Genomic DNA, 8,921 nt, shown 5'->3' with positions numbered 1-8,921 from the left:
TCAGAAGATAAGGGAATCTAGAATCAGTAGGTAAATGGATATTTCAGAATGTATTATTTCATTAAAATATTTGATATTGCATTCTGTATTCTAACGTGAAATGCCTTTTGTTTCTTTTCAGTAGGAAAATGATTTTGCAAAGTTTGAACATCAGTCTGGTTTTTACCAGTTATGGACCTCCTGGTGCACTTAATTATGGAGTTTTTGTAATCTCTCTTGCAGTATATCTTACAACTGTATTTGCAAATGTAATATTGATGCTGGTGATCTGCTTGGACACATCTCTCCATAAGCCCATGTACATATTTTTATTCAACCTGGCTATTAACGGACTAATCGGCTCCTCTGCTGTGCTTCCTAAAATAATGGAGAATCTTATCAATGATGCAAAAGATATACTATATACTGACTGTATTCTGCAAGTATTCTTTATTAATGTTTATGGAACATGTGCTTATGCAATACTGACACTTATGGCATATGATAGGTATGTTTCAATTTGCAAGCCTCTACAATATCACAATATCATGACTCCAGCTAAAATTAGACTTCTGCTTTTCATTGTATACTGTATTCCTATCTGCTCTCTAGCTGTACAGGTGTATCTTACATCAAGGCTGCCAGTGTGCAGGTATACAATAAACAAGTTGTTTTGTGACAATTTATGGTTGTTAATCTCTCCTGTGTCAAAAATACCTGGGGAGACCTGTATGGCATATGTCTGGTACTTATTTTTGTTGTTCTACCTCTAATCTTTTGTCATCTTATCATATGTGCGGATATTATTTGTCTCTTTGAATGCATCAGTAAGTGCCCGAAAAAGGCTCTAAAAACATGCACACCACACTTGATTACTTTTATAAATTTCTCACTGGCCTCCTTATTTTCTGTGATATACAATCGATTTAATTTCAGTCTTTCAAAAGAAGTTAATGTCTTTATGTCAATTCATTTTATCCTCATCCCTCCACTTCTGCATCCACTTATTTATGGAATTAGAACAAAGGAGATCAGCAATAGCATCACAAAAATATTTAAAAGAAAAATACTTACTCTTGGGTTTAATTTAAAAGTTGAACAAAGGTGTAATGATGCATTGTTTATTTCTAAATAAATGGCAATGACATTTGAATGTCTTATTTCACATTTGAGCATTTTTTTCCATCTTTGGAAAGGGACTCTGGAATTGTATGTGTGTATCTGATTTAGTTTGGATGCATTTATTTATAAACATGACAATATATGTAGAACAGATTCCTATGTCTCCTTAAATTTTATGTGGGGTATCTGAATAGCAAATGTTCTTTTAATTTTTATTCAGGAGTGCAGAATATGATTCATATAGAACGTAGAAAAAATTTTCTTCAGATTTACTCTAACCACTGACACTCTATTCTAGAAATAATATACAAAAACTGTGATTTGAAAAGTATGTTGTTTATTTTTAAATACTTAAATGTGTAAAGAAAATATTGTTACTAGTATTATAAAAGTGCCATAATCATTATTTTGATAAAAAGTAAGTAAGTGTATAATTCCATGATCTGGTACGCAGTGCTCTTCAGGCTTGGTCTTTTAATTGTATATAACTATTTTCTTCTAAAAATAGCAAAGACATTTTTCTTTCCTTCTTTTTTTTTTTTTTTTAACAAATTAATAGATGTTTGTTTTTCTGTGTGTAATGTATTTCAATAATTATGTTGCTATTGGATTAAGAAATGTTTTTGAGTAACACTTTATTTTGATAGACTACTTTAGACATAAGTAACTTTGCAACTGCATGTCAACAGTCATTAGTGTATTCGCAGACTGTCTGTTTAATATCTGACTATTGACTATGACAAACTTTGCAAGTTTGTCAATTTGCTCTACTAACCCTAAACCTACCCTAACAGTATACTCTGAGCATTAATAGAAAGTGATTGCAAATTAATGATAATTAGTTGTCATGTATTCACAGAGTTAACTAGGTGAGACGTGAGGACCCACAATAGATCCAGAGTATCCAGACAAAATGTGTTACCCATTCTCAGTGCAAAAGTGCCTGGCAAAAAAATTGGTTAAAAAAAGGTTGTTTCAGCAAAATTGCATCCCATATACAATTACATTTAATCATTTAGCTGACACTTTTATCAAATGTGAATTGCAAATGAGAACAATGGACGCAATCAAATGAATAAAAGAGCAATGTTACTCAAGGACTATAACTGGTCTCAGTTATCTTAACATAGGGCAAATAGCAAGGGTTTTAAAACGATATAACAAATAAAAAGAAAACAAATAGAATAGAAAAGAATAGAGCAAGCTACGGAGGCCATTTTTTGCTATAGTTGTATAAGTGAAAATAAAAATAATGTGTTTTTAGCCGATTGTTGAAGATGGATACAGATTCAGCTGCTTGGATTGATTTCATAATTGACAGGTTATTCCACCAGTAGAGAACATTTAATTTGAAATTGATTTTTGTACATCAATCAATAAATCGATCAATTATTTTTATTTATATAGCGCTTTTAACAACACAGGTTGCATCAAAGCACTGAACAGTATAAAGTAGAAGAATACAATGACAGGGATATATAATGACAAGAGTGAACAATTTGTTATTAAATGCAGAGACGGTCTCTGTAATCAATTCGACGATTGGCATAATTGACAACCACCAGGATGTGTTCATGTCCTGTGTTCGCTGCCGCGAGGTGACCAGCAGTGTTTCAGTTGGTCATCCTCTTACTGGGCCCTGACAAATGAGCCCCTTCCCGCAACCTGTTGAATCACATCAAGAAAGTGATTAGGATTATGGGAGGGGGACTCACCTTCTCTCCCGCTGTCAGAGGCCAGCAAAGCAGGGCATTGTTGCTGTCCTCTGGCTGGCTTCAATCTTCATCCTTGTGTACACAGGTGATCGTTAAGTAGGTCTTGCTCTCCATACGGGCCCGAGGACTCTGAGCCTGGACAAGGCTGACCATGCTGCCCCAATCCAGTAGAGTCTCTTGTTTACCTTCACCTCCCCTTAAGGGGCTCCGGTTGGTAGGTCAGAGTGAAGAATGAAGCCTGCCAGCCACATCTGCGTTGGTAGAGTAAGATCCTTGGTGGGCAGTCGACCACCATGCGCTCCGCTACCTGGCTAGCCAATGGAGAACAGCAAGTGCTTCGCAAGACAGGCAAGCTCAACAGCCTGAGCTCGGACAGGTAGGTGGGGCTTGTACTTCTACTCATGGAAGTGCTGGCGCGCAGACAGAAATGAGAAAACGACCCAGCCGACCAGGATCTGGGTTTTGCCAGAGGGGCCTTTTATGCGGCAGCTGGCCTGAGTGCTGCGAGTGTTCCGCTGAACGGCTTCCTCCATGGTAGGGAAGAAGTGCTTTGCCTAGATGCAGTCCGGAAATACAGAAACACAAAAAAAATTGGTGAGGGGAGATCACTTGTCTAAGATTCTTCAAGCACTTGCCCGCATTCTCCACCAGTGTCACAGAATGAACAATTACACAACAAGGAGTGCTCAAAGTGAAAGCCCGGAGGGTGGTTTTATTTAGAATAGTGTAATTTAAAGGTAATGTGTCGAGTGGTGAATCTGGTGGTCGGCAGTGCTTTCTTTTCCCCTCTCGTGGTGCAGTGGGTCCGTGGGGTGCTCCGTTGAGGCCGATAGGTCACACGCTGCTTAATGGGAAAGCATAGAAGAGATAATGTTGGTTTGTTCTCTCATGGAGTCGATGCTCAACTTCTGGTATGCCTTGTACGGCTTTATAGCCAGGCGGGATGAGCTACAGGTGTGACCAATCAGTCTGTGATGGGTGCGGCCAGTGTGTCCGTAGTTCGTTTCCACTGTTTCCTGATTACCAGTAACAGTATTCTCTGGGCCATGAAGTAGTCTTTGTATATGGTGTTTTGAATAGAACATTTGGTTTTGACCTGTAAGTTTGAGGTTTGTGCAAGTTGTGTAGTTTTGAGATTTTGTTTACAATTTGTTTCATGAATTGTGTGTTAGCAATTGAGAAAACTGTAATAAAGTTAAAGTGAGACAAACATCATTGTATCACTTTTGTTTAAAGAAACAACTTTTCTTTGTTTCTGTTTTTTGCATTTATAAAAGTAAGAAACATCAGTGAAACATTTAGAACAAAAATTATATTTTATTAGTAGTAACCTTTTTATTATTTCTCACATTTTAATTTAGAAAGAACAACAAGTAAACATTATAACATTTCGAAATTGTGTATTCATCAGTAATTATTTACTTTATATTGACTCACTATAGATTTAGATTTTTTTAAACAAAAAGACAGTAATCATTCAGTCGCAAAGAATAATAATATTACATACTACTGCAATGTGGGTTTTATGTGGTTCCAGGGGTAAAGAAATGTTTTGAGTGCTCTTTTTATCCTAGAAAGTCTCATACCATACATGATAGGATTGATAAGCTGGGTGTACATATTGGAAAATAAAGTGAGAGTATCACACGGAGCTTAGGGGCATAGGCACCTTATCAAATCTGCTTTGGATAACTTCAAATAAACATCCAACAGAAAAATTCAGTAGCGCGATAAGGTAAGGTGAAGTACATGTGCTTAAAGCCTTTTGGGTCATTTCTCTTGTAGACTTCAAGCAGACTCTTAAGATTTTTGCATATGAAAACAAAATTAATGCTAGAGGAGCAACAATGGTTAGAATGATACCGATTATGCCATAAATGTTATTTGCTGTTGTGTCTGAGCAGGCCAGTTTCACAAGCATGTAGTTGTCGCACCATACTTTGTCCATTACATTTCCACACAACTTTAGCCGTGACACTCACCTAAAAATTTATGGAGAATTTGATAACTGAAACTGACCAGCCCAGAGCGATCAAAGTAGCTGTCATGGCAGGAGACATGATTCTATGATATTCAAAGGATGACAGATGGCTGCATATCTGTCATAAGACATGACTGCTAAATTACAGAATTCTACTGATGCATACGTGTATAAAGTGAATATCTGAATGTGGCAAAAGGTCAGTGAAACTTCTGGAATCTTTGACAATAGCATATTACTTAAAAGAGATGGAAATAAAGCAATGCTGCCATACAATTCATTTACAGACAAACTGCATACAAAAACATACATAGGTTCATGCAAGGACTTCTCCTTACATATTATTCCAATAATTAATTGATTTGCTACAAGGATTGCTACAAACAACAGGACCAAAACAAAAGAAAATAAGTACTTAATATTCCCAATATCAATGTATCCAGTCAATATAATGGTCGAAAAATGCGTTGAATTATCCATGAATGTCAGATGATAGCATTCAATGTTTAAAAGTTGTTCTTATAATCAGCGTACACTGTAGATGTTGTAGCCATTTGATTCACACGTGCTTCTGTATATAAAGGAATAAGTAAAATTCGTAATAAGACAGCAAGTATGAGAGTTGCAAAAGCAGAATAAAATTGTTTAGGTAATTTAAAAATACTTTTGTTGAATAGAGCAGACTGTCAGTTGAAAGTTATTTTGAAACAGTCATGTAAACCTAACCTACATTAAGAATATTAGCACATTTAAAAACAACTGGTAATAAAAACCTTCAATCAATAATATCAACTTACTAAGTATAAAATCTATCCAGAGTACAATGTTTTAAGTCATCAGACATATAAAGTCAAATTATGCTGTGCTGGCGAAGCACCTGAATTTATAATAAAAGGCAAACACACAAGAGAGTGTTTAATGACATCATTAGTTTCAGGTTTCAGGCTTCACTTACTAGGTAAATAAATTAGATATGTATTTTTAGAAATATCATTACTTAAATTGTTTAGTGTTAAAAATCAAGTTTAGTGTCAACTGCATTATCCACATTTTCCTCGTTTTTTTTCCCCTTCTAATGTGCTGAATATTTTTTTACACGTTATAATAACTACGCAACATAATTAATTAGTTAAGCATTCGTAAATAGCCAATTCATCATTTTTAAAGGATTGTTCCTACATTAAAAGGCATTGGTAAGCAATTAATAAATACAGCTATATAAATAATATATTTATAAATATATAATATATTTATAAATATTTAATTCTTGAGCAACTTTAGTAGTTGCCAGTCATCTATTAGCTCATCCAAAGTGGGGACTTTTGCATTGTAAATCATTTACAAAAGAGATTTATAGGCTCATTTATCTTCAAAACAGAAAAGTTAAAAACAACACAGAGGAATGCAGAACACATTCATATTTGTTTTTCAAGATGCAGGTATTGAAACTATACAGTTGATAAAATGTACACTTGATAAAAATGAAAAATAAACCTAAGGAAATTTCATAGAAAAAAAATTGTATCCCTATGCAACCTAGTCTCACAGAATTCCATGTAATGACCACAGACCCTTAACCCTGAATCTGTGGTTTCATCACAGAATCTTAGTCAGTGACAGGCATCAGCCATGGTCCACATATGGATAACCGGATACGGATTCAAATTCACATTCACATTTAAATTCAAATTCAAATTTTATTTGTCACATACACATACATACATGGTAATGACATGCAGTGAAATGTTTTTTACGACCATCCAGCATCGGAATGGAGACAAAATATATATATATATATATATATATATATATATATATATATATATATATATATATATATAAAATATAAAATATAAGAAGAAGTGTACAAAGTATATAAAATAAAAATAAAATAAAGTATAAAATATAAAATATAAAGTGTAAAGTGTAAAGTGGCTGTGTGAATGTCCAATGTAAAGTGACTAGTGCAATATTGTCCAGTGTAATTGTCCAATTGTAAGTGGCAAGTATCTGGGGAAAGAGGGGTGAACATGGGTAATGATATTGCCATCATTGCATATGTGTTGGGGTGTGATTTTTTTTTGTCACAACAGTTTTATTTATATTACATTTATATTAAATCTCCTGCTTTTACTAATAAATCAAGAATAAGCCTTTAGAGCTGAATTTATAAACTACTTAGTAATAATGTTGGGACAGTGCTTTGAGGGGATGATTAGGATATTTACTTTTGCTTACCTAATAATTCATAGTGTACAGTTATTACACCCTAATTTGATGTCTGCTACAGGTCTCAAAATAGTTGGGATGGGGGCATGTTTACCATGGTGTGGAATCTCCTCTTCTTTTCAAAACAGATTAAAGATGTCTTTGTTATGAGTTTGTGGAGTTTTTGTGTTGGAATTTGGTTCCATTCTTGCCTGATATAGGTGTCCAGCTGCTGAGGAGTTTGTGTTCATCTTTGATGTATTTTTTATTTAATGATGCACCAAATGTTTTCTATAGGTGAAAGATCTGGACTAAAGGCAGTTGAATTCAGCACCCAGGCTATTCTACTATGAAGCCATGCTGCTGTAATAGCTTCAGTATGTGGTTTTGCATTGTCCTGCTGAAATACAAAAGGCCTTCCTGAAATAGACATTATCTGGAGGGGTGCATATGATGATCTAAAATCTTTATATAACTTTCATAATGCTTTCCAAAACATGCAAGCTGATAACATAAATGTGCTTTATCACACCTGAATTCAATTATTCTATCCACAACCAGGCCTGATTACTGCCACACCTGTTTGCAGTCAAGAAATCACTTAAATAGGACCTGCCGTCATGAATGAGGGTCTGAGGCATACGGATCCATTCGCTGGCTTTTATTGAACAAAGGCATGGTCAAAGGAGGCAGGCGTCAAATCACAGCAAACAGGAGTATAAGAGGCAAGGCAATAACAGAATCCAAAAACAGGCAGAGGTCAGGTCAGGCAGCAAACAATCAAAGTATCAAAAGACAGACAGGGTCAAAAACAAGGAATCTATGACTCGGGAAACACAAGGAAAACTAGAAACAACAATCAGACAATTAAACAATACAACCTGCAGGTGAGGGGCCTGCTACAGTATTTATAGTCTTTCAAACAGGAAGTAGCAACAGAGGGAGGAATACAGATCATCCGGAGGTAAGAGCTCCTTCTGCTGGCTTGGTGACACTGCCTGACAAGATCCTCAAAAACTACACATTATGTTGAGATACAAAGAAATTCTGAAACAAAATAGAAAGAAAGTAACGGAGATCTAACAGTCTGGAAAGGGTTATAAAGCCACTTCTAAAGCTTTGGATTTCAGTAAACCACAGTGAGAGCCATTATCCACAAATGGTGAAAACATGGAACAGTGGGGACCTTTCCAGGAGTGGACCAAAATTACCCCAAGAGCGCAGCAACAACACATCCAAGAGGTCAAGAGAAAAGAGAGTTCCAAGACAAAACAGCTGCTGAGCAAAAGGAACATAAAAGCTAGTCTCAGTTTTTGCTAGAAAACATTTTGATGATCCCCAAAACTTTCGGGAAAATACTCTGTGGAGAAGCGAGACCTATTCGGAAGGTGTGTGTCCCATTGCATCTGGTGTGAAAGACACACAGCATTTCAGAAAAATAACATCATACCAATAGTAAAATATGGTATTAGTAGTGTGATGAGGCTATTTCAGGACCTGGGAGAATTGCATGATAAATGGAACCATGAAAAGGGTTCACCCACCCGCTGAATCCAGTGGCTGGTTGAAGCATGGATGTGTGTAGACTGTTTCTAGCTCCTCTGTAAAATCACTTATATTGATTATTTTTTAAAATTTAGTTCTGACCTTATATAATTTTGTTGGACTCAAATAGTTTTTTTGCTATATTAATTTAAATGTTACTGCTGATCCCTCTAGTTGTGATTAAATTTGGACCATTAATTAACTATAATACTTCCTAGTTTCCATCCAGTCTCGGACGCTTAAAGACCTCTTTTGCCAGAACAGACTCACGACTCATCTGGGCCAGTCCAGGTCTTAGTCAGCGGCTACCCAGTAGATCGCTTACCTTAATGCAGCCATTTCCTCAATAGAATCAAAAAGAATATGTTTTT

At 35.6% G+C, this 8,921-nt stretch overlaps 2 pseudogenes; one reads left to right on the top strand and one right to left on the bottom strand.

Moving 5' to 3' along the window:
• The first annotated feature begins 128 nt into the window (after positions 1-128).
• Positions 129-3,678, top strand: LOC122359334 (annotated as a pseudogene).
• Positions 3,679-4,322: 644 nt separating this feature from the next.
• LOC122359333 lies at positions 4,323-5,277 on the bottom strand (annotated as a pseudogene).
• Positions 5,278-8,921: the final 3,644 nt, after the last annotated feature.

The sequence above is a fragment of the Puntigrus tetrazona genome, chromosome 15 (genome assembly GCF_018831695.1).
Source record: "Puntigrus tetrazona isolate hp1 chromosome 15, ASM1883169v1, whole genome shotgun sequence".
NCBI classification, from domain to species: domain Eukaryota; kingdom Metazoa; phylum Chordata; class Actinopteri; order Cypriniformes; family Cyprinidae; genus Puntigrus; species Puntigrus tetrazona.
The sequence above is the reverse complement of the archived record's forward strand: the minus strand, read 5'-3'. Positions and strand labels throughout refer to the sequence as shown.